Here is a 24,989-nt window from a genome sequence, read left to right as displayed (position 1 = left end):
GATGTCCAGATAATCATGTCTTCCATCAGAACGGCATAGGTGAGGGCAGCACGGGTGCTGGGTGGACAGGAGCAGCGGACGTGAGCGCGCACCAATCAGATCTGCTCCTCCTTAAAGTCATTCCAGCTGCACAGCATCCGCAGGTCGGAGCGGCGAGGTTGCCGGCAGAGAAATACCGCAAAGAAGCCTGAAAGCTCCGGTCAGGAAGTGTGGATGATTTGTTCTGCTGCAGGGTAAAGGCTGCCATGCAGATTCCGGCTTCAAGCTGCCGTGGCCTGTCACATCGACAGACGCAGCAGCGAAAGAGACAGGGGCAGCAGCGGGGATGCAGAGCAGGTAGAGTGCCTCTCCAGTCCGGCGCCTACCTACACTGCATCCCTTTGCTGAGCGGGTAGCGCCGGGCCTGAATTTACCTTATAAACGTTACTCCTCACAGTAGTGCCCCTCATTCACATTACATCATACTGAATTGCTCCTTATTCACATTACACCACACCCTATTGCTCTTTATTCTCATTACACCATGCCATATTGCTCCTTATTCACATTACACCACACCATATTGCTCTTTATTCTCATTACACCATGCCATATTGCTCCTTATGCACATTACACCACATCATATTGCTCTTTATTCACATTAGACCACACAGTAATGCCCTTTCTGTACGTTACGCCACACAGTAGAGCACCTTATACACATAATGACACACATTAGTAATGCATTTATACACATGATACCACACAGTAATGCCCCTTACACATATGACACACATTATAAATGTCCTTATAAACATATTGCGCCTTACACATTATGCCACCTTTATTAATGCCCTTATACACATAGTGCCCCTTACACATATGCCGCACATTAATGCATTTATACACGACACACATAATGCCCCTTATACATATACCAAACACTATTGCACAACCAACCCACCTGTACACAGCACGCACACGGCCACTAACACTGTGGCCTTGCCTTTGATTGGATACAAATTTGTCCTCCTACATCTTGACTCAATATGGAGATGCCTTTTGTGAGTCAACTGGCAGCTCCTGGTCATCTCTGCTAATGTCAGGCACTTTTTTTTTTTTGCCAAAAATGCATCTTATTTGCACTACTATGTGGCTAGGATGCATAAACAGCTTCTGCTGATTAAAATGATATGCGGCATGCTTATATTCTGTGTGCGACTGTGGCTGTATCTGCATACGAAGTGCTACGTTACAGTGATTTCCAGGAATACACTGTAATGTAGCATTTCTCCTTCATCCACTAGGGGCCACTGGAGCGTAGTTACAATGGGGAAATAGTAGGCAGTAATTGGGAGCTGGCACTTTAAAATTCTCACACTGTGGCTAGCTCCTCCCCTACTATCTCCCCTCCAAGCCAGTCTTAGTTAGTGCCCGATGTGAGCTGGTTCACTTGGGTTTAGCTGAAGAATTTTTCTTTTTTCTTTATTATTTTATTTTTTCTTACTTACACACACAGACTGGCAGCTCTGCCACTGCCAGTCTGCACCGCGGGAGCTGCCGGCGGGGTCCCATCGCAGCTGCGTGCGGCTCGGGATGGGCCCCGGCTGAGGGAGACACTGAGCTCTCCTGAGTTGGCGGACACCGCTGCGTGCGGCGCGTGTCGCGGCCACTCCATCCAGCAGAAGATTCCGGCAGCGGTGAGTATCAAATGTGGCCGGACACCGCTGCGTGCGGCGCGTTTCGGGGCCACTCCATCACAAAGGATTCCGGCCGGACACCGCTGCGTGTCGGGGCCGCGGGGTCGAACAGAGTACGCCTAAAGTGGTGAGTACAAACATCCCCCCCTCCAGACTGATGTATGCTTTTACAGATTCAGTTTTCAACATATGTATCTCCAGTCATAGAAGGCTGGAGTGCATCAAAGGCGCTTACTAATTTGAACTTGGCGCCATTATATGGGGGGCGGAGCTTCAGCCCGCTCTGTAGACGGACTCAGCGCTCTTCACTACCTGGCTGCAGCAGAAGGCAGCCGGGGGATACAGAACAGTGAAATGTAAGTTACAAGGCTGGTTGCCTTTTATAGTTGCCGCCTTTATCTTATGTCAGTGTTGTGTAATGGACTGTCCGCTCCCCGGCCGCAGCATACAAGCGGACGGGGAGATACAGGGCGCTTCCCGCTTACTGTAGAGCAGGTTTGAATTTGGCGCCGAAGCGGGGGGGGCGGAGCTAACTCCCGCTCTGTTCGGCGGGTTAAGCGCTCTCCGTCCCCCGGCCGCTACAGGACCGCCGCTTCACTGTCATACCGCTCCCCGGCCGCTGCAAGCTCCCTTCCCTCTCCGGGCTGTTCAGGGAGGATAAAGGTAGGATGTGGGGGTGAAGGCTATTCCCACTTTGCTCAGCGGGCTCCCGGCGGCGGATCGCAGCGTTCACTGCCTCTAGGCACAAATCCTGTTTTCAGGGGTTTTTTTAGTGTTTCTGTGCAGGGAGTTGCTGACATATTGGTAATATCTGACTTTGTCAGCCATTCCTCCCGGCAGGAGAGTCCTCTGCCAGACATTTCATACATGGAGCCTGCTCTATTACAGGAGCTGGGGCTCATCTCATTACTGATTAAAAATCTACTGTGCTTTACCCTACAAATACTATTAGGTTCAAATAGACAGTATTTACACAGGCACAGTATTTATCTACCCTAGTGGGTTCACATACACGGTTGGATTCACTGTGGGTGTGTATATATATATATATATATAGATATATATAGATATAGATAGATATATAGATATGTATGTATGAATATGTATATGTGTGGAGGTATGTATATAGATATATGCATACAATACCGTATATAGGGCAGTGCGGATGGTGTAGTGGTTGGCATTGCTGCCTCGCGGCATTGGAGGTCGTGGGTTTGGTTCCCACCGTGGCCCTAGCTGTGTGTAGTTTGTACAGATGTGTCCACATACATCCTTAGGATAAAACAAACCATTTCCGCAATGTTTTCTAATAACAAAATACCTTCTTACCACATAACATTTTCCCCCATCTTTTCTCGCAGTCTGGTCACCATTTTGAAAAGCCAGCGGAACCTCCGAGAAACATCTGGTGCACCTAAATTAGCGGTACACTACATACAGGGCGGGGTGTTGCCTTCCCTTTATTATTCCTTGGTGTCACTAGTTACTAATGCTATTTGTAATTTGAGAAATGTGTGTAAGGCATCAGACAAATAGCGCTGCTGCTCAGTATGCTAGTAGCGGGTATCTGTACAGGGGGACCAGGGTTTGAAAAACTTTAAGGGGAGCTCCTATAGCCTAGGGCTAAGACTCCTGTCCCACAGCGCAGCGCTACTGGTTCAGGTCTCCGCTGCTCCAGAAAGTTTATTTGAATCGTGTTGGTCACTACACATTATAGTGCAGACCTTACATAGGGCTGTGTTTATTTAACCCACCTTTTCTCCTTTCGTTGGTCTCACCTGGGATAGTCAAAGAATTCCCTCTTAGGTGTGAAGTATGCGGTGGAGCCATCTGCTTAGCCCTCCACGCACCTGCAGAACACTCCTGTTTGAACAGCTCAGATTATACAGGTAATGTCACTATTAACCAGAGACCTTGTACGTCATTTCACCTCTCCAGGTTTCTAAAGGAACCTTGCTAACTAACCTTCCAGGTTACAATACTGATGATGTCTGTTTTCTGTGGAGTCTGAACCAGTGTCTCAGAATATCCAGGTGCATTATACAGCAGTTCGTCTGGTACTGCAGGTAAAGGAGGCGGACACGTCAAGTCCATCGGGGTTCGACGCCAATGACGAAATGACAGCGACTGGTCCAGTCTCGGATGAGCTGGGCAGGCTCCGGTAGGCGGCCGGCAGACACCCGAATACACAATATCAGGTATCAAACAATGTTTGTTTTTCCTATCCTTTCCCTGCAGACGGCAGGAGATGGTATCAGAACCTCTCTAGGGTATACCCCTCGATGTATCGCCGGTCCAACAAGCTGCTGTTTTCCTGAGGCAGCCTTGCTCAGGGATCCATCAAAGACATATACAGCAGCGCGGTTCTATCTTGTCCGGAGCAGGTAGGTTGTGGAACAATTGTCCTCTAGGTTACGGGATAAGTCGCATCAGGATAAACTGATACTTTGGTACAGGTCCGAATCAGGATTCTGCTTTATGATCTTTGGAGGTCTCCACGTCTGCAGACTCGGACCCTGCATTTTTCGCTTGGGCTGTCTTAACCCGACGACCTCTGGGTCTGCGACAGTGACAGGTGAACATGTAATCCTACGGGGCAGATGGTTCAGGGGAAGGATCTTTCTGCAGGATTTCTTGAACCATGGGAGGTAAGTCCACTTTGCTTTCTCCTAATACTGCCCCAGTTCCAAGACAGACCTTTACCGGTCTTTCCTTTAGATTTTTCCGTGCCCCTTCAAACTTTCGACTCCACACGGGCGATATCTCAGTCGCCAGGGGATCTCAAGGTAAAAGGCTGAAGCAGAGGTTCAGCATCCTCGGTCCAGTCTGATTTTAGGTCATCCTATAAACCCACTACAGGTCAGACTTTCCTACCACCTGGAGGGTCCCAGGGTAGGCGCAGGTCGGTGGTCCTGCGGGAAGAACTGAGAAGGCTTGGGCGGTTACAAACTAGATTTTGGAGTACAACCATCTCAGGAGTCCCTCGGCAGGGGTCGGCCGATTTACGATGACAGAGTCATACTGCAGGCGGCGCTCCATATGCTTCTAACCGCAAAGGGTGTTGATCCTTGTTTTTCACATATCATTTGAATCGGGACAGTTCTCAGGCCTTTGTTTTCTTCTCACGTTCCGAAGCCAGTTGGCTCGGCCAGGCCTATTCTGGCCTTAGAATCCTTTCAGTCTGTGATTGCTAGTTTGAACAAGAAAGGGAGTTTTACGCGTCCCTTGTCTTCAGAGATGCCTGTTTACTCATTTCCGCTGGACGGGCTTTTCTCAGATTCGCATTACAGGATTCTCATTTTCACTGTCAGTCCTTTCCTTTCGGTCTCTCTTCCGCTCCCACAGAGTTCAGGAAGATCACAGAATAACTCTTTTTCAAGGGCAGTAGGTGACGTTGGTTCCCTAATGGGACAATCTACTGCTACTTTCCCACTCTGTACATTAGGTGGCTTCTGAATATCCGGAGGATCCAGGAGCTTCTGGTTCAACACAGATCCAATTTATGCTCCTCGTAGACGTTTCTCAACACGGTCCGTCAGAGGATTTTTTTTTCCTTCCTCGGCACCAGGTACTCTATTCCTTCTGTCAAGTTGCGACGCAATGAGTGGTCGCCTACATTCCTCTCTGAGCGGGGGACAACATTCCTCTCTGAGCGGGGGACAACAATCTTCTTTCCAAAAAGGTCAAGCCACCAGGTCAGACTCCCGGGTGAGGAAACATTCCCCGGAGTTTTGTCAGCTGGTCCGCTGTGGGCGGAGATTTCGGATCTACCTCAGGGCGTTCTGACTGACTCTTAACCCTTTACTACTCTCGGACGTGAGCTCGGGCGGCAGTAGCCGAGGAGGCCCTCAGGGCTCCGGGGAGTTTTCTGGTTATTCTATCCTGCCTCCCTTTTTGATTTCTACCTCATGTTCGGTAACACAGGAGGGGATTATGTGTGCTAGCCCTCTCGGTGGCTCTGGTTGGGCCACGCATGACTTGAAGATACAGATACACCTGTTGTCAGTAGAGGAGCCTTGGCTCCTACCTCGACTGGACTGTCTACTTCAACAGGGTCCTTTCTCTAACGTCCTAAGTGGATGCTGGGGACTCCGTAAGGACCATGGGGAATAGCGGCTCCGCAGGAGACTGGGCACATCTAAAGAAAGCTTTAGGACTAACTGGTGTGCACTGGCTCCTCCCCCTATGACCCTCCTCCAAGCCTCAGTTAGATTTCTGTGCCCGACGAGAAGGGTGCACACTAGGGGCTCTCCTGAGCTTCTTAGTGAAAGTTTTAGTTTAGGTTTTTTATTTTCAGTGAGACCTGCTGGCAACAGGCTCACTGCATCGAGGGACTAAGGGGAGAAGAAGCGAACTCACCTGACTGCAGAGTGGATTGGGCTTCTTGGCTACTGGACATTAGCTCCAGAGGGACGATCACAGGTTCAGCATGGATGGGTCCCGGAGCCGCGCCGCCGGCCCCCTTACAGAGCCAGAAGAGCGAAGAGGTCCGGAAAAAGCGGCGGCAGAAAGACGTTCCTGTCTTCAATAAGGTAGCGCACAGCACTGCAGCTGTGCGCCATTGCTCTCAGCACACTTCATACTCCGGTCACTGAGGGTGCAGGGCGCTGGGGGGGGCGCCCTGAGACTCAATAAAACACGATTAAAATACCTTACATGGCAAAAAATACATCACACATATAGCTCCTGGGCTATATGGATGCATTTAACCCCTGCCAGAATGTACAAAAAACCGGGAGATAAGGCCGCCGAAAAGGGGGCGGAGCCTATCTCCTCAGCACACTGGCGCCATTTTCCCTCACAGCTCAGTTGGAGGGAAGCTCCCCTGGCTCTCCCCTGCAGTCACTACACTACAGAAAGGGTTAAAAAAGAGAGGGGGGCACTAATTAGGCGCAGTATTAACAATACAGCAGCTATAAGGGGAAAAACACTTATATAAGGTTATCCCTGTATATATATATAGCGCTCTGGTGTGTGCTGGCAAACTCTCCCTCTGTCTCCCCAAAGGGCTAGTGGGGTCCTGTCCTCTATCAGAGCATTCCCTGTGTGTGTGCTATGTGTCGGTACGTTTGTGTCGACATGTATGAGGAGAAAAATTATGTGGAGACGGAACAGTGTGTCTGTAACAGTGATGTCACCCCCTAGGGGGTCGACACCTGAGTGGATGTACTGTTGAAAATTACGTGACAGTGTCAGCTCTGTATAAAAAACAGTGGTTGACATGAGACAGCCGGCTACTCAGCTTGTGCCTGTCCAGACGTCTCATAGGCCGTCAGGGGCTCTAAAGCGCCCGTTACCTCAGATGGCAGATACAGACGCCGACACGGATACTGACTCCTGTGTCGACGGTGAAGAGACAACCGTGATTTCCAGTAGGGCCACACGTTACATGATTGTGACAATGGAAAATGTGTTATACATTTCTGATAATACGAGTACCACCAAAAAGGGGTATTATGTTCGGTGAGGGAAAAACTACCTGTAGTTTTCCTGAATCTGAGAAATAAAATGAGGTGTGTGATAATGCGTGGGTTTCCCCCCGATAATTGATAATTTCTTAAAAAGTATTGGCTGTATTCCCTTTCCCGCCAGAGGTTAGGGTGCGTTGGGAAACACCCCCTAGGGGGGATAAGGCGCTCACACGCTTGTAAGAACAAGGGCTCTACCCTCTCATGAGATGGCCGCCCTTAAGGATCCTGCTGATAGAAAGCAGGAGGGTATCCAAAAATGTATTTACACACATACTGGTGTTATACTGCGACCAGCAATCGCCTCAGCCTGGAGGTGCAGTGCTGGGTTGGCATGGTCGGATTCCCTGACTGGAAATATTGATATCCTAGATAAGGATAGTATATTATTGCCGATAGATCATTTAAAAGATGCATTTCTATATATGCATGATGCACAGCGGAAGATTTTCCGACTGGCATCAAGTATAAGTGCGTTGTCTAATTCTACCAGTAAAATGGTCAGGTGATGCGGATTCCAAACGGCATTTGGAAGTATTGCCTTTAAAAAGGGGACATTTGGGGTCGGTCTTTTAGACCTGGTGGCCACGGCAACAACTGGGAAATCCAAGTTTGTACCCCAGGTCGCCTCTCAAAATAAGACGCCGTATTATCAGGCGCAGTCCTTTGTTGGCAAGCGGACAAAAGGTTCCTCTTTTCTGCTCGTGACAGAGGGAGAGGAAAAAGGCTGCAGAGATTAGCCAGTTCCCAGGAACAGAAACCCTTTCCCGCCTCTGCCAAGCCCTCAGTATGACGCTAGGGCTTTACAAGCTCAGGCACGGTGGGGACCCGTTCTCAATGAATTTCAGTGCGCAGTGGGCTCACTCGCAAGTAGACCCCTGGATCCTTCAGGTAATATCTCAGGGGTACATATTGGAATTCGAGACGTCTACCCCTCGCCGTTTCCAAAAGTCGGCTTTACCGACGTCTCCCTCTGACAGGGAGGCAGTTTTGGAAGCCATTCACAAGCTGTATTCCCAGCAGGTGATAATCAAGGTACCCCTCCTGCAACAGGGAACGGGGTATTATTCCACACTATTGTGGTACCGAAGCCAGACGGATCGGTGAGACCGATTCTAAATCTAAAATCTAAAATCTTTGAACACTTACATACAGAGGTTCAAATTCAAGATTGAGTCACTCAGAGCAGTGATTGCGAACCTGGAAGAAGGGGACTACATGATGTCTCGGGACATCAAGGATGTTTACCTTCATGTAAAAATTTACCCTTCTCACCAAGGGTACCTCAGGTTATGGTACAGAACTGTCACTATCAGTTCAGACGCTGCTGTAGGGATGGTCCACGGCACCCCGGGTCTTTACCATGGTAATGGCCGAAATGATATCCCTTCGAAGGAAGGGAATTTTAGTTATCCCTTACTTGGACGATTCCCTGATAAGGGTAAGATCCAGGGAACAGTTGAAAGTCGTTGTAGCACTATCTCAGGTAGTGTTGCGGCAGCACGATTGGATTCTCAATATTCCAAAATCGCAGCTGGTTCCGACGACTTGTCTTCTTTTTCCTAGGGATGATCCTGGACACAGTCCAAAAAAAAAAAAAAAAAGGTGTTTCTCCCGGAAGAGAGAGCCTGGGAGTTATCCGAGCTAGTCAGGAACCTCCTAAAACCGAACCAAGTCTCAGTGCATCAATGCACAAGGGTTCTGGGTAAAAATGGTGGCTTCCTACGAAGCAATCCCATTCGTTAGATTCCACGCAAGAACTTTCCAGTGGAACCTACTGGACAAATGGTCCGGGTCGCATTTTCAGATGCATCAGCGGATAACCCTGTCACCAAGGACAAGGGTATCCATCCTGTGGTGGTTGCAGAATGCTCATCTTCTAGAGGGCCGCAGATTCGGCATTCAGGACTGGGTCCTGGTGACCACGGATGCCAGCCTGCGAGGCTGGGGAGCAGTCACACAGGGAAGGAATATCCAGGGCTTAGGGTCAAGCCTGGATACATCACTTCACATAAATATCCTGAAGCTAAGGGCCATTTACAATGCTCTAAGCTTAGCAAGACCTCTGCTTCAAGGTCAGCCGGTGTTGATCCAGTCGGACAACATCATGAGAAGCAGGAGGGCAATGGCAGAAGCTGCAAGGATTCTTCGCTGGGCGGAAAATCATGTGATAGCACTGTCAACAGTATTCATTCCGGGAGTGGACAACTGGGAAGCAGACTTCCTCAGCACGACCTCCACCCAGGAGAGTGGGGACTTCACCCAGAAGTCGTCCACATGATTAAAAAACTCGACAGGTATTGCGCCAGGTCAAGAGACCCTCAGGCAATAGTTGTAGACGCTCTGGTAACACCGTGGGTGTACCGGTCAGTGTATGTGTTCCCTCCTCTGCCTCTCATACCCAAGGTACTGAGATTGATAAGATGGGGAGGAGAAAGCACTATATTCGTGGCTCCGGATTGGCCAAGAAGGACTTGGTAACCGGAACTTCAAGAGATGCTCACGGAGGATCCGTGGCCTCTACCTCTAAGAAGGGACCTGCTCCAGCAAGGACCCTGTCTGTTCCAAGACTTACCGCGGCTGCGTTTGACGGCATGGCGGTTGAACACCGGATCCTGAAGGAAAAAAGGCATTCCGGATGAAGTCATCCCTATCCTGATCTAAAGCCAGGAAGGATGTAACCGCAAAAACATTATCACCGCAATTGGCAAAAATATGTTGCGTAGTGCGAGGCCAGTAAGGCCCGACGGAGGAAATTCAACTGGGTCGATTCCTACATTTCCTGAAAACAGGAGTGTCTATGGGCCTGAAATTGGGGTCCATTAAGGTTCAGATTTCGGCCCTGTCAATTTTCTTCCAAAAAAGAACTAGCTTCAGTCCCTGAAGTTTAGACGTTTGTAAAAGGGGTACTGCATATACAGCCTCCTTTTGTGCCTCCAGTGGCAATTTGGGATCTCAATGTAGTTTGGGTTCCAAACGTCACATTGGTTTGAACCACTTAAATCTGTGGAGTTAAAATATCTCACATGGAAAGTGGTCATGCTGTTGGCCCTGGCCTGGGCCAGGCGCGTGTCAGAATTGGCGGCTTTATCCTGTAAAAGCCCTTATCTGATTTTCCATTCGGACAGGGCGGAATTGAGGACTCGTCCTCAGTTTCTCCCTAAGGTGGTTCCAGCGTTTTCACCTGAACCAACTTATTGTGGTGCCTGCGGCTACTAGGGACTTGGAGGAATCCAAGTTGCTGGATGTTGTCAGGGCCCTGAAAATATGTTTCCAGGACGGCTGGAGTCAGGAAATCTGACTCGCTGTTTATCCTGTATGCACCCAACAAGCTGGGTGCTCCTGCTTCTAAGCAGACTATTGCTCGTTGGATTTGTAGTACAATTCAGCTTGCACATTCTGTGGCAGGCCTGCCACAGCTAAAATCTGTAAAAGCCCGTTCCACAAGGAAAGGGGCTCATCTTGGGCGGCTGCCCGAGGGGTCTCGGCTTTACAACTTTGCCGAGCAGCTACTTGGTCAGGGGCAAACACGTTTGCTAAATTCTACAAATTTGATACCCTGGCTGAGGAGGACCTGGAGTTCTCTCATTCGGTGCTGCAGAGTCATCCGCACTCTCCCGCCCGTTTGGGAGCTTTGGTATAATCCCCATGGTCCTTACGGAGTCCCCAGCATCCACTTAGGACGTTAGAGAAAATAAGAATTTACTTACCGATAATTCTATTTCTCATAGTCCGTAGTGGATGCTGGGCGCCCATCCCAAGTGCGGATTGTCTGCAATACTTGTACATAGTTATTGTTACAAAAATCGGGTTATTATTGTTGGGAGCCATCTTTTCAGAGGCTCCTCTTTTATCATACTGTTAACTGGGTTCAGATCACAAGTTATACGGTGTGATTGGTGTGGCTGGTATGAGTCTTACCCGGGATTCAAAATCCTTCCTTATTGTGTACGCTCGTCCGGGCACAGTATCCTAACTGAGGCTTGGAGGAGGGTCATAGGGGGAGGAGCCAGTGCACACCAGTTAGTCCTAAAGCTTTCTTTAGATGTGCCCAGTCTCCTGCGGAGCCGCTATTCCCCATGGTCCTTACGGAGTCCCCAGCATCCACTACGGACTATGAGAAATAGAATTATCGGTAAGTAAATTCTTATTTTTTCTTTGTTCAATCTTACACTGGTCTCGTTTAACCGTGTGACTGTTCTCGAGACCTCAGAAGGGAGGAGTTCCCTAGTTCGGTTAGGCCTACTGGGCCTCGATTTCAGAAGTCTGTTATCTCTTCTCGCTTTTGCCACTTTTGGAAAACTGTATGGGACATAATAAGCATAAAAGGGGTTTTCTCCTTTTTTCAGTTACCATTCAGCCGTCATCTTTGGTTTCTCTGGGAGGTTTTGCTCAGCTGCGCTTCAAACCACACTGACCTGAATTTTAGGTATCTGCCTTTTTCGGTTTTCTTCCAAAAGAGATTAGCCTAGCGGCCGTCAGTTCGGCCTCTTTTTCAGGGAGTACTCTATTGGCAACTCCCCCGGCTGAGCTTCGGTCTCGGCGGTCGTTTCTTCCAGAGGGAATGTCCATTTTTCAGATAAATCTGACACTAGTGTTTTTTGGTCCTCTATGAATGTTGTCATGGCTCGCCGACTCTCTACAGAGGTCTTCGGCTATTCGACGAAGTGTTTTTCTTCTTTGTGCTGTACGATGCTCCCGTGCTAAATAGCCGGGGTCCCAGCATACGCTGGGACGTTGGATACATCTGACCATCAGACAGTCTTCTTGGCGGTTGCTAGGAAGCCTCCGTTTTCCATTTCAGCGCACTTTATGCGCGTTGTAAGACCTTCGGGGGCGGCTGCCCGTGGGGTCTCCATAAATGGTTTGTCGGGCGGCTACTTGGTCGGACCGACATTCGTTTTGTCAAATTCTACAAGTTTGACACTTTTGCGGCCTCTGCATCACAGTGTGGCCGAGCAGTTTTTACAGGACTCTCAGCGCTCTCCCACCCGTTTTTGGGAGCTCTGGGACGTCCCCATTGTAACTACGCTCCAGTGGCCCCTAGTGGATGAAGGAGAAATCAGGATTTTGGTACTTACCGATAAATCCCTTTCTCCGATTCCACAGGGGCCACTGGACACCCGCCCAGCGCTGTTCCTCCTTGTTTTTTGCTTAAAGGTTTGCAGATCAATATATGACTGCTTGTTGAGTTCAGGCTAGCCTGGTTTTTGTCAGGTTCTGTTCCAGGTTTAGTTTGGTTTATCCTGGTTTACAGGGCTTCATTAACCTCCTCTACCTTACGGTTTGTTTATTCCAGCTCTCCTCGGGCACAGTTTTACGTAGACTGGCTTGGAGGGGAGATAGTAGGGGAGGAGGTAGCCACAGTGTGAGAATTTTAAAGTGCCAGCTCCCAATTACTGCCTACTATTTCCCCATTGTAACTACGCTCCAGTGGCCCCTGTGGAATCGGAGAAAGGGATTTATCGGTAAGTACCAAAATCCTGATTTCGTATGCAGATACATGTTCAGTGACCCACAGAATATAGGCATGCGGCATATAATTTTAATCCGCAGAAGCTGCTTGTGCCCCTGGGCATTTGCCTTGTTTGCCTATGCCTAGGGGCGGTTCTGGGTGACCCCAGTGGAACAGTCTAACCCTGACCACAGACATCACTGTGTTACCAGTGATAACTGCTCCTGAGTTACCGCTGCATGGTGCTGTTACCGATAAACCGGCGCTCTACACCTCCAGCAGGCGTTCTGTAGTGAGGAATGACAACATTCTACCAGCTCGATCATTATATTTACAGAACAAATACTTCTAGCATTCTGTAATTGTAGTATCCTATGTGCCCAGGGCACCTCCTATAGCAGTGGCTCTCCGCTCCAGGCCTCAAGTGACCCGGACAGGTCATGTTCTCAGATTTCTGTCTGTGGAAACAGTTGGGATAATTACAGACCCAGCAAAACATATCAACTCATCTGCGCATGACTAAAGGAATCAGAAAACATGGCCTGTAGATGACTGGAGCTGAGAAGCACTGTCCTAGAGAATTGTACAAGCAATAGATGACGGCGAAGGTACAAAGTCTCCATCTAGAGATGTGATGCCGCCTTCTGCCGACTATCGGAAGGTTTCTCGATCAGTTATTAATTTATCAATATGTGGGAATATTAACCACAGATGAGAGATCTCTCATAATCAAGGTAAGGTCAGATATTTAAATGCAGTCTAGGAGCATCGGTGAGAGAGTTGTCCCGTGGGGATCCGGTCTGAAGATCTACAGCGTTTAGGTCGACCGTTACTAGGTCGACATGTTTTCAAGGTCGACAGAGTTTCTAGGTCGACTTGTTCTAGGTTGGCAGGTCAAAAGGTCAACATGAGGTTTTTTTTTTTTAAATGGTCTTTTTTTGAACTTTTTCATACTTAACGATCCACGTGGACTACGATTGGGAACGGTAACCTTTCCCGAAGCATGGCGAGCGGACACAGTGCACTAATTGGGCTTCCCGGGAACTGTACGGAGAAAACGACACAAAAAAACATGAAAAACTCATGTCGACCTAGAAACCTTGTCGACCTAAACATTGTCGACCTAGACACTGTTGATCTAATGATCCACACCCTTCCTGTGATATAGGGTCAGCCTGTTATAGACAGTGCTCAGGATTGGGCTGGTATAAATGCCTACACACCACACAGAGGCTTCTGATGCAGGAGCCAGGAGATGTGATGGTGACTATAGGCAGAAGGGAGAATGTAGCAATATGGAGAGACAAACTCAGTGCAGGACATTTCATTATTTAATTAGCACAATAGTATATGTCATTTATCTCCTGCTCTCTCTAGAACTGTACAATCACATGTTGTAGGTATAGGAATACGGTTTGTTTGCTCACAGCACCATCTAGTGGACAAACTGATTATCTCAGCTGCAAATAACGTGTTTTTAAGCTGTCCTAGAATTCCCAGAATACACCCCCACACACATGAAAAAACATACGGATACATCTGATCATGTTTCATTTACAAAAGTTACCCTGTGAAGCGCACGCAGTCCATACACAATATATGATTTGCAGTTTGTGTAAAGGGGTTCAGTATGATTTCCCGATAGACGGGATGCTGGCGGTCCGAATACCAACAGTGGCATCCCATCCATCAGAATCTCCACAGACCCCTCTAAAGCACCCTAACCGTCCTCTGCCCCCTACCCTAATCTTAGCCCTCCCTTGTGGGTGCCTCAACCTAATCCTCCTGGGTGATAAAACCTCCCTCCCCGGCCCCTATCCTTCCCGGGCCTGCACCCTAACCATAACCCCCATTCTCCTGCCTAAACCTAACCTCCATTCCCCCCCCCTCACGGCAGGACACCAGCGCGTCCCGCTGTCAGGACAATCAGGATGCCTCAAAAGAAACAAGGGAATAAAAATAGCAGCGCTAGTGGAAATATTAGAATTACTTCATAATATTTCCACTAGCGCTGCTATTTTTATTCCCTTGTTTCTTTTGATGTATGGTTTGGGGCGTGACTACCCCCAAGTTGTTATAGCAGCAGCATTAGAGACACAGCACCTGAAAGCGCCCGATCTTCCATTCGTTTGGTAGATTTCTTTGCTCAATCAGGATGCCAGCTGTCAGTATTGTGATGCCGATATCCTGTGCAGCGTCGGTATGTAGACGCCGGGATTGCTTCCTCCTTCAGGATCCCGGCGTCGGTATATCGACCACCGGGATCCCATCCATCAGGAAGGTAAGTGCTACCTGTGTAGAGGATCCTGCTTATAGGAAAACCCTCAGTGGTGGCAGGAATCTGCAGTCTGTATATACACCCCCCTCGCCCCCCCCCCCACAAAAAAAAAAAATCTCTCCTGTATCTCATCTCTCTCTCTCTCCCTCCTTGTTGTCCTCTTCTCTCCTCTCACCTCTCTCTCCTCTCATCTCTTTCTCTCCTCTCATCTCTTTTCTATCTCCTTTTCTCCTCTCACCCCTCTTTCTCTCTCCTCTCACTTCTCTCTCCCACACTTTTTTCTCTCTCTCACCTTCCCTCTCTTCTCTCTTTCACTTCACCTATTATCCTGCATGCAGTGGCTGCTCGTAACGGGGTTTCCTGGCAGCCCCTCTGCGTTTGCCTATGCTCTCTCTCCCCCCCCCCCCCCCCCCCCCCCCCCACCACTATCTTTCATCTCCCATTTCCCCTCTCTCTCCTCTCTGTCTCTCTCCTCTCACCTAGGGGCAGATGTATTAAACTTGGAGAAGTGATAAAGCAGTGATAAGTTTAAGGTGATATCGCATCAGCCAATCACCTGCAATATGTAAATTTACAGTTAAGAGCTGATTGGCTGGTGCGTTATCACCTTGCATTTATCACCGCTTTATCACTTCTCCAGGCTTAATACATCTGCCCCCTATTTATTTTCGCTCCTCTCTCATCTCCCTACTCCCCCCCCCCCCCCCCCCCCCCTCTCCTGTCCCTCCTCTCTCTCCCCTCACTCTCTCTACTCTCTCTCTCCAGGGTCAAATGCAGGATTTCTGGAGGGGGGTTTCCAAATATTTGATTTTAGAGCAATTGTCGTCAGCCCATGAAGTATATATAATTAGCAATTAACAAGCTATAGTCTGTCCCAAACACAGTGCAGTGTATGTAATACAGTACGTCAGACATATACAGGCCCAGTGATCCATGCAAGCCACTTACCAGATTCTCTCTCTGGTGCGACGACTGAGCGCTCAGATCCACAGACACACACAGTAGACATGGCACACCTTCCAACTGTAGAAAGTTGGGAAGAGGGACACAGGCGCGGGGGGCGTATCCTTGCGTCTATTCACAGATGCTCTTCTTAGTAGAGCAACTGCCCCCCCCCCCCCCCCCCCCCCCACTGCGAGATACTGTGACCCACGGGTGGGACAGAGGGACAGTCCCAGAAAAATGGGACTGTTTCGCCAAAATCGGGACAGTTGGGAGGTGTGGACATGGTAGGAAAATCTCCTCTCACTGGGCATGTGCAGCAGCTCCATTTCACACTTTATACTGCATGTAGTGGCTGCTGGGAAGGGGGTTTCAGGGCAACCCTATGCTCTCCCTCTCTCCCTCACATGTTCGGTTGCCTCCCTCACCACGTTGATGTGATTACTGTTCCGTGGGGGCTTTATGACTGGATAACTGTCCAGAGGAAATAAATGGGAACTTATGATAGATAGGGTCTATCATCGTATACTGGACATACATGTGCAGTCCTAGGGGGAATGTAATAGGGTGTGAGAATCGGAAAGCAAGAGATTTTGGGGCGGGATGTATTAACATACATCGCCGCCCCTCGCAGTGTTGTTGATCGCATATGTACATCAAGATCGCAATGTGATGACGGAGGCCCCCCGCGATACCTGTTAGGTGGTGTGCGGGGGGTCTCCGTCACTTCCTGGGGCTCTCCCTCTCCTCAGCTGCCGGGAACAAGGCAGCAGGCTGTCCCCAGCGCCTCCAGACCGGCGATAAGAAGCGCATAGGCTTCTATAGGATAGGGTATCGCCATCCAGAGATGGCGATACCCTGGGCGGCGAAAAACCGGCGATTGAGTCTTAGTACATTTTTCCCTTAGTACATCCCGCCCTTTGTGAGTTTTTTTTTGAAGTGGCGATCATTTACATAGCAGAGTCAACCTGGTTTTGCCGGTATCCGGTCTTTAAGTCGACACTCAGGTCGAATACTATTGGCTAACATGCATTAGGTCGACATGGCCATTAGATCGACATGGCAAAGGTTGACACATGAAAAGGTCGACATGAATTTTGGGTTTTTTAAATGATTTTTTTTAACCTTTTCATACTTTACGATCCACGATTGGGAACGGTAACTGAAGGGTTAAATCTCCTCTGTCATTGTGCATTGTGTAAATATTGTTTCTTTTTCTTTTGCCTTGGATTTAGCTTGCATTGCATAAAATGAATATAGCTCCACCCATAGTTTGTTGGGAACTGTGTGAAATCACCACCCCTAGATGAAGTACTAGGCTGATATCCTTTCAAGTGGGGGCTCAGTCCTGGATTCAGTTGATCGCCCCCGAATCGGTAAGATAGAGAATTCATTGTCTGTCTTTTCCGTAAGGGATTGCGTTCAAACACTGAATTTGAACTCGCTCCGTGTTCCGGGAACACGTGACAAGGTAATATTTAAGTCCGGGACTTAATATTACGTAGTTTTATGTAAAGCCATAAAACAGGTATCAGGGATACCATATAATCTTTAATGTCTGGGACTTAAAGATACGTCTGAGAAAAGCGCAATTCTCCAAAGACGTTAGTATCTGGGATACTTAAAAAAAATAGACCTGGGGTCTATACGTAACGTAGAAAATACCCCGATTTGATCGCCTATATATTCTTGTATGTTTGTAGTGTGATAAGTTCTTATATTTGGTTCAGACGGCTGGTAAGTTTTCGTCTGCCAGATATCTTACTCAAACACTTTTCTTGCTTCCTGTTTAAAACGCTGTATTTTTTCTGACATCTTGTACGAAGGTAAGCGTACCCGTCAAAAGATTTCATGTTCTCATTATACAGATAATATTGTGATATTGTCAATGACTAATTAACTGGTGTTAGCTAATGCATGCATAGAAAGTCTTTTTGTTGTGAAATTGTATAGAAGGTTTTTTTTTAAACTGCATTTTTGTTGTGATATTGCATAGACAGTTGTTATAAGTTGTTGTAGAAATTGCGTAGAAAGCTGGTGTAGATTGTATTCTTTACTATGGGAGGGGGTCAGAGTAAGACAGTCATTTATCCTCCACCTTTACCAGGAGAAACATGTAAGGAATATGTTGCCCGTAACTCCACCACAGATTATTATTTAGTTAACCCTTGGGTAGATAACTTAGCGGGGTGGACAGAGAAAGTTGGCAGCCCCAGCCCATTCCCCCGTGATGGTATTAATTATCCATTTTATATGGACATGATCAAAGGGCTTTGTCTGGGAGACAAGGAAGCCTGGCCGTGGTATGATCATGACCCACAATGGGACATGACATATATGCGCGCTGGAGGAGAGCAATGGCTCACGATAGCACCTCATTGGTATGACAAAAATATCAAGCAGAAACAGCGTAGAATAAAATCTGTAACTTCCCGACTACACAAAGCTGAGGAATTTAGAAGCAACAAGTTTCTAAAAAACTCTTCTCCTCCGCCCTACAGTCCCCTATACCCCTCCTTAAAAGACACAGATCTGTTAGCTGCAGTTGCTTTGTCACGAATTCCGATGCAAAGGGGAGGGGGAGGAGGGGAAGGGGAAGGAGAAGGAGGCTCAGTTGCTTTGTCACGAATGCCGATGCAAAGGGGAGGGGGAGGAGGGGAAGGGGAAGGAGAAGGAGGCTCAGGAGGAATAGCCCCCCCTGACAGTACCCTCCACATAGACGTAACCACCCCCGCCCCTAGTGCCCCTACTCCTAACAGACAAACCGCCTCCCGCCGCAACGCTGACTTAACTATTGCTACTGACAACCCTCTCACCCCCTCCACAACGCGATCCGGCACTGGTTTCCTCGGTGTCGCCACCCACCTGCCCTTCATGACAGTAGGGGATCAGTTGTTAAAGAAACCCATTGAAATAGAGGATTTAGACAGAATTGTTAAGAACTGTCCCAAACCCACTGTTGCACCTGACGGCTGCATAGCTTACTTGAAAAAGGCTTGCACAGGACGCAGCTATACTCAAGAAGATATGAAGCTGATCATAGATGGGGTTATAGACCATTACAACGGGTGGGATTGGAAAAAGATTCCCACCATAAACACTCCTACCACCCTTAACGATGCCGTTCGCTACCCTCTCAATACTGGGGACGGTGTAACGGAGATGTGGAAGGAAATTGAGACCCATATGAAAGAGATTTTTAAAACCCGAGCTTCTCTTCCTATTGCCGTAGCATGTAAACGAAAGCCCACTGAAACTGTCACTGAGTTTTGGAAGAGGTTTAAAAAGTGTTGGTCTGAAGATGCAGGTCTCACTCTTGTAGATACAGACCATTTACTAATTTCTACCTTTGTAAATAACTTGTTGCCATCTGTTATGGTCCCAGTTAAGCAAGGTGTTTCTTCCTGGACCTCTGATAATATTAAGGAATTTGAAAAGCACTTATATGAAAAGGAAGCTGCAGGATGCTTTGATGTTAAAAAACCCTTGCAGAATGCCCCAACTCATAATTACCAAAATCAGAGAGGTCGGGGAGATAGACGCCAGCAGCACTCCACTGGCCCACCCCGCAATCCAGCCCGATATCAAAACCCACAAGCCAGGCCACCCCACCCCCCTGACTCTGCCAGCAGGAAACAAACCTCCTGCTTCAACTGTGGAAGGGACGATCACTGGGCAAGGGATTGCCCTTGTCCCCCACAAAACCACCGACAGCCCCAAGCTCCGGCTCCCTCCCGGGATCATCCCCGACAGTCACACAACAACCCCTTTCAGGATCATGTCCGATTCCGAGTTGACTGGCAGGACCCCTCCCACTGACGGGGCCCGGAGGAGGGTATCCCAGCCTTTGCCCAACTCACCAGACACTGGAAGGACCCACCGCTACTAACCTTGATTATAGGAAAGAGAGCAATCCCTTTCCTGGTAGATAGCGGGGCAACTACTAGTGTTTTGTGTGTCGACCTGTACGATGGTCATTTGGAAAAGACTGCTCCTTCAATGGGAATCAATGGGATACCCACAGATGCTTACCTGACAGATGCCCTTAGTGTCAGAACCACGGGAGGCACGTATATGGGTAAACACAATTTCACTGTAATACCTGAATGTCCAATTAATCTTCTGGGAAGGGATCTTCTTAGCAAACTCGAAATCTCCATTCTCCCTTCACCCACTAGCAGTGGCCTGGAGGTCGAGTCCCCACACCTACCGGTGTGGGAGGCAACAGACATTACACCTGATTTTGACAAAGTGAACCCTGCTCTATGGTCGGAGGGTCCCTATGACACTGGCCTCATTCCTTGCACACCATATAGAGCAACCCTGAAACCTGACACACAACCTGTCTATCAAAAGCAATACCCCTTGTCACAAGAGAAGGTTGAAGGTCTTAGACCAATGATACAACAGTTTCTCCAACAAGGCATTCTCAGACACATAATCTCACCTTACTGCACACCAGTCAACCCTGTTGCTAAGTCAGATGGTAGTGTAAGGTTTGTACAAGACCTCAGGGCAATTAACCAACTCATTGTGCCCATAGCACCCATTGTACCTGACATTAACTCACTCATTTCAGCTATCCCTGCAGATGCTGCAATTTTTTCTGTGATTGATTTAAAAAATGCATTTTTTAGCATTCCAGTGGATGCACAGACACAGTTACTTTTTGCATTTTCTTTTGAGGGCAAGCAACTCACCTGGTGTCGTTTACCCCAGGGCTATATTGACGCACCCGTTGTCTATAGCATTGTACTCCAGGCCACATTGGGGCCCTGGCAACCTCACCATGGTTCAGTCCTGCTACAGTATGCAGATGATCTGCTGCTCTGTAGTCAAACTGAGGAGGCCTGCCGGGAGGATGGTATATCACTGTTAAACTGGCTCTGTGAATGTGGACACAAGGTGTCCAAAACAAAAATGCAATGGTGTAAGAAGCATGTGGATTACTTAGGTTTTGTGCTCACTCAGGGGGAAAGGAAAGTCAGTCCACAGCGCATTCAGTCTGTATTGGGCCTGGTCACCCCAACTACCCAGAGAGAACTGCTGTCTTTTCTGGGTATGGTAAATTACTGCAGACAGTGGATATCTGATTGTTCCTATTATGATAACATTTTGAGACAAGCCACACTGAAAGACAAACCTAATATTGTACAATGGTCACAAGAAATGTTAACTGCATATGAAAGCTTAAAGTGTATGTTAATGAAAAGTCCGGCACTTGGCCTCCCCAACTATGTACTACCTTTTCATTTGTTTGCAAGGGACAATTGTAAAACCATGGCGGGGGTGCTCACACAGTTTCATGGAGGAAAGTTGCGCCCAGTGGCATTTTTTTCCAAAGTAATGCCTGTCACTGTGCAAGGTATGCCTGCTTGCCTCAGGGCACTTGCAGCCTGTGCAATGGTAACTGAAATGGCCACCACACTCACCCTAGGCCACACAACAATACTTCACACCACTCATGATGTTCTAACCATTTTAAAAGGGTTACACACACAACACATGTCAGCTCAGCGCCTTAGTGGATATGAGGTTCTCCTTTTAAACAACCCCTCACTCACCATTAAGTATGCCACCAACTCTTCAGGTCCTGCACCCATTCTCAACGCTCTCCTGGGGCTCAAAGGTCCTGAAGACCACCCTCCTGAACCCCATGACTGCTCAGCTTCCATTGAGTCAGAAACATCCCCCAGACTGGACATGTCCCCTGTCCCTGTCCCCGACGCGGATGTCATTTTTGTAGATGGTTCCTGTAGCAGACCCAATGACACCACGTACCAAGCGGGTTATGCTATTGTCACTCTCCCTGACATTATTCTGGAAGCACAGCCCATTCCTTACCAGTCAGCACAGGCTGCAGAGCTCATTGCTCTCACAAGGGCTTGTCACCTTTACCGGAATAAACCAGTCACCATCTACACTGACTCCAAATACGGGTACGGCGTCGTGCATGACCATGGGGTCATTTGGCAACGCCGTGGTTTCCTTGGAGCTGATGGAAAAGGCATATCACATGCCCAACTCATCTCTGACCTTCTGCATGCCATAACCTTACCCTCTGACATTGCAATCCTCCATTGCAGGGCACACACCGGGGGGAAGGATGCAGTCTCCCTTGGAAATGCCCTTGCTGACTCTGCTGCCAAACATGCAGCCTCACAGCCCATCACTCAGGCCCACATGACCATCATGACCCCCCCAGCTCTCGACAACCATTACCTGATCACCCAGTTACAGGCCTCAGCCTCCAATGCCGACCTAGCTGACTGGACTTACCCAGTTTTGCAGAAGAATCCTAAAACAGGATTAATCTGCAAAGAGGGGAAACCTTGTATACCCCAGTCCAGTGCACCCTTGTTTATTGCCCACTACCATGGCATAGGACACCACAGTAAGGCAACAACTACCTTACTCTTACGTAATGATTTCTATGTCACGGATGCCAAGTCATTAGTAGATCAGTATGTCAGTAGATGCATCACTTGCCTGCGAAACAACCCCAACAACCCTGACAAGGCAAAACATCAGCATCTTGAATACCCCACCACACCCTTTACACACCTGCAAATTGACTTCACCCATATCCCAGGTACTGGTAAACAGGAATATGCCCTGGTCATTGTAGACATGTTCTCTCGATGGCCAGAGGTATTCCCCACTAAATCTGAGGATGCAAAGACAGTTGCTAGGATCCTAACTCAGGAAATCATCCCCAGATGGGGGTGCCCATTGCAAATCAATAGTGATAAAGGCTCCGCCTTTACAGCAAAAATTACACAGGCTCTGGTAAAGACCCTGCAGGTGGAATGGAAATTCCACATCCCGTATCACCCGCAGAGTTCAGGGGTCGTAGAACGCATGAATAGGACCCTCAAAGACAAGCTTAGGAAGGCCACAGGGGGTACCTTCCATAAATGGAAGAAGGTCCTTCCTATTATCCTAGCAGAGATCAGAATGACACCACAAAAGACTTTGGGTTACTCCCCCTTTGAAATATTAATGGGTAGGCCCTTCCCTACACCTTGGGCTAAGAAACCATTAGTAATACAGGAGGGAGATCTAGAACTTATCAGAGAAGAGTATGTCAGGTCCCTGATAATAAAACTGAATGAAATTGAACATGAGGTTGTTTGTAAAAACCCTTTGAATCCACAGGAACCTACACACCCCTTTAAAGTCGGAGACAGAGTCGTGGTGAAGGTGCTCCCCAGGAACAAGAGCCCAGGAGACTTTACCTACGGTCCAGAGACAGAGGTCGTAGCAGTAACCAGAACAGCAGTCCTGACAGAGGAAAGCCCCACCTGGATCCATGCATCCCGAGTGAAAAAGGTTCCTAGACCAGACCTAGAGAGGGAAGCAAGTGATTCCAGCGAGGTACAAACGGGGGCAGACAGCCCTGACCTCCCACCTAGCGAAGACAGAAGAACAGAGGAGGATGAGGAACCTGTCCCCTACCTCTATCCTGGGGACTATGTTGATAATCCTAATGGTCCTCACTTGCCAAGCTACAGCTGAAGTAGACATTACACAAAAATCCGGCACCTACACATTTTGGTATAACTCCTCCAATACTGAGGTTGCCGCCTATAAAATAGATTTCTGTACCATTGCTCCCTGTCTTAACAAACATTATGCCTGGCAGTGTGATCAGTATGGTACACGTAATACCCCCACTGAAGCCTATATTTGTGTTACTAGTAAATATTGGGGAAATAAATGTGCGTATTGGGGATCAGTGGGATGGAATTCTGGCCATAGTTATGGATACCAGCCCAAAGAGGCTCTCTCAAGAAAAGACAAATATGGTGAGTCCCTGCTTACCCGTCTTACCCTTCATAGACAAAACAGATGTGATAGTAAATTCATATTAAGCATAAAACATCCCCAGTCTACTGATGCAGGCACCTATGTCCTAGGTGAATCTTTTTTTTTAAACCCATCCCTTACACCATTCTTGTTACAGGATATGTTTAACAATGAAAAGTATGCCCAGCTCAAGCCCCCTAAACCACGCCCCAACCTCTTGAAACCTCATATAACCACCTTCAAGGATATGATGGCCGTTAACAATCCCACCTTTAAAGACACCCTAGCTATTGAAACTGGTTTCTCTGACATCAATTTCTGGTTAGAATGGATGAAGTATAGTGCTAGCAAACATAATAAAAGTAACTGTTATGTCTGTGGCAAATCTAGGCCCCACCTAGGTACAGTGCCCCTTAATATACCCCTAGAACAGGAAAATTGTTTTTTCAGCCTTTTTAATGACACCAAAACAAATGACAGTCAGTGCGAAATGTGGAAAAGGGAATATCCCATATTGTCAAAAAATCCCAACCCAGGAAGCACCATAACCATATATCCTGGAAACTATACCTGTTATACATCTAACACCACCACAGGGAGAAATTTAAAAACCTTCCCACCAGGGTATTGTGCAAATAAAAGAACAACTGTTTTAGTCAACCAAACTAGATCATTAGGCGACATTTATTACATATGTGGGGATATGAAACTTAGAAGTAAATTAGACACACCATGGTATGGTGAGTGTGCCCTGGCCAAAGTCATAATGCCACTCCTAATGATCACCGATGACCCCACTCCTCCCTCTAATACTCCTGCTAATCGAAAGAAAAGAGCACTCCCAGGAGGTAGCTTTGACCCCCACGTATACATTGATGCTATAGGGGTCCCAAGAGGTGTTCCAAATGAGTTCAAAGCTAGAGATGAAGTGGCTGCGGGTTTTGAATCATTGTTCCCTATAGTAACTGTAAATAAAAACGTAGCCTGGATTAATTATATATATTATAACCAACAAAGATTTGTTAATGATACCAAAGATGCTCTTAAAGGTATAGCTGAACAGCTAGAAGCCACTTCCCAAATGACCTTCCAAAATAGAATGGCTCTTGACATGATTCTAGCAGAAAAAGGCGGTACATGTGTTTACATTAGTAAGGTGGAAGGCTGTTGTACATATATTCCTGACAACACTGGTCCCAATGGTAAGGTTACTTTAGCCATAAACAAATTAGAAACCTTATCCATAGAACTTAAGAAAAATTCAGGTGTTGATAACCCATGGAGCCAATATTTTGGGTGGATTGAAAATTGGAAACAGGCTCTTGTGCAAATAAGTATATTCATAATAATAACTTTAA

The sequence above is a fragment of the Pseudophryne corroboree genome, chromosome 2 (assembly GCF_028390025.1).
Source record: "Pseudophryne corroboree isolate aPseCor3 chromosome 2, aPseCor3.hap2, whole genome shotgun sequence".
In the NCBI taxonomy this organism is placed as follows: Eukaryota; Metazoa; Chordata; class Amphibia; order Anura; family Myobatrachidae; genus Pseudophryne; species Pseudophryne corroboree.
This window is presented reverse-complemented; position numbering follows the sequence as displayed.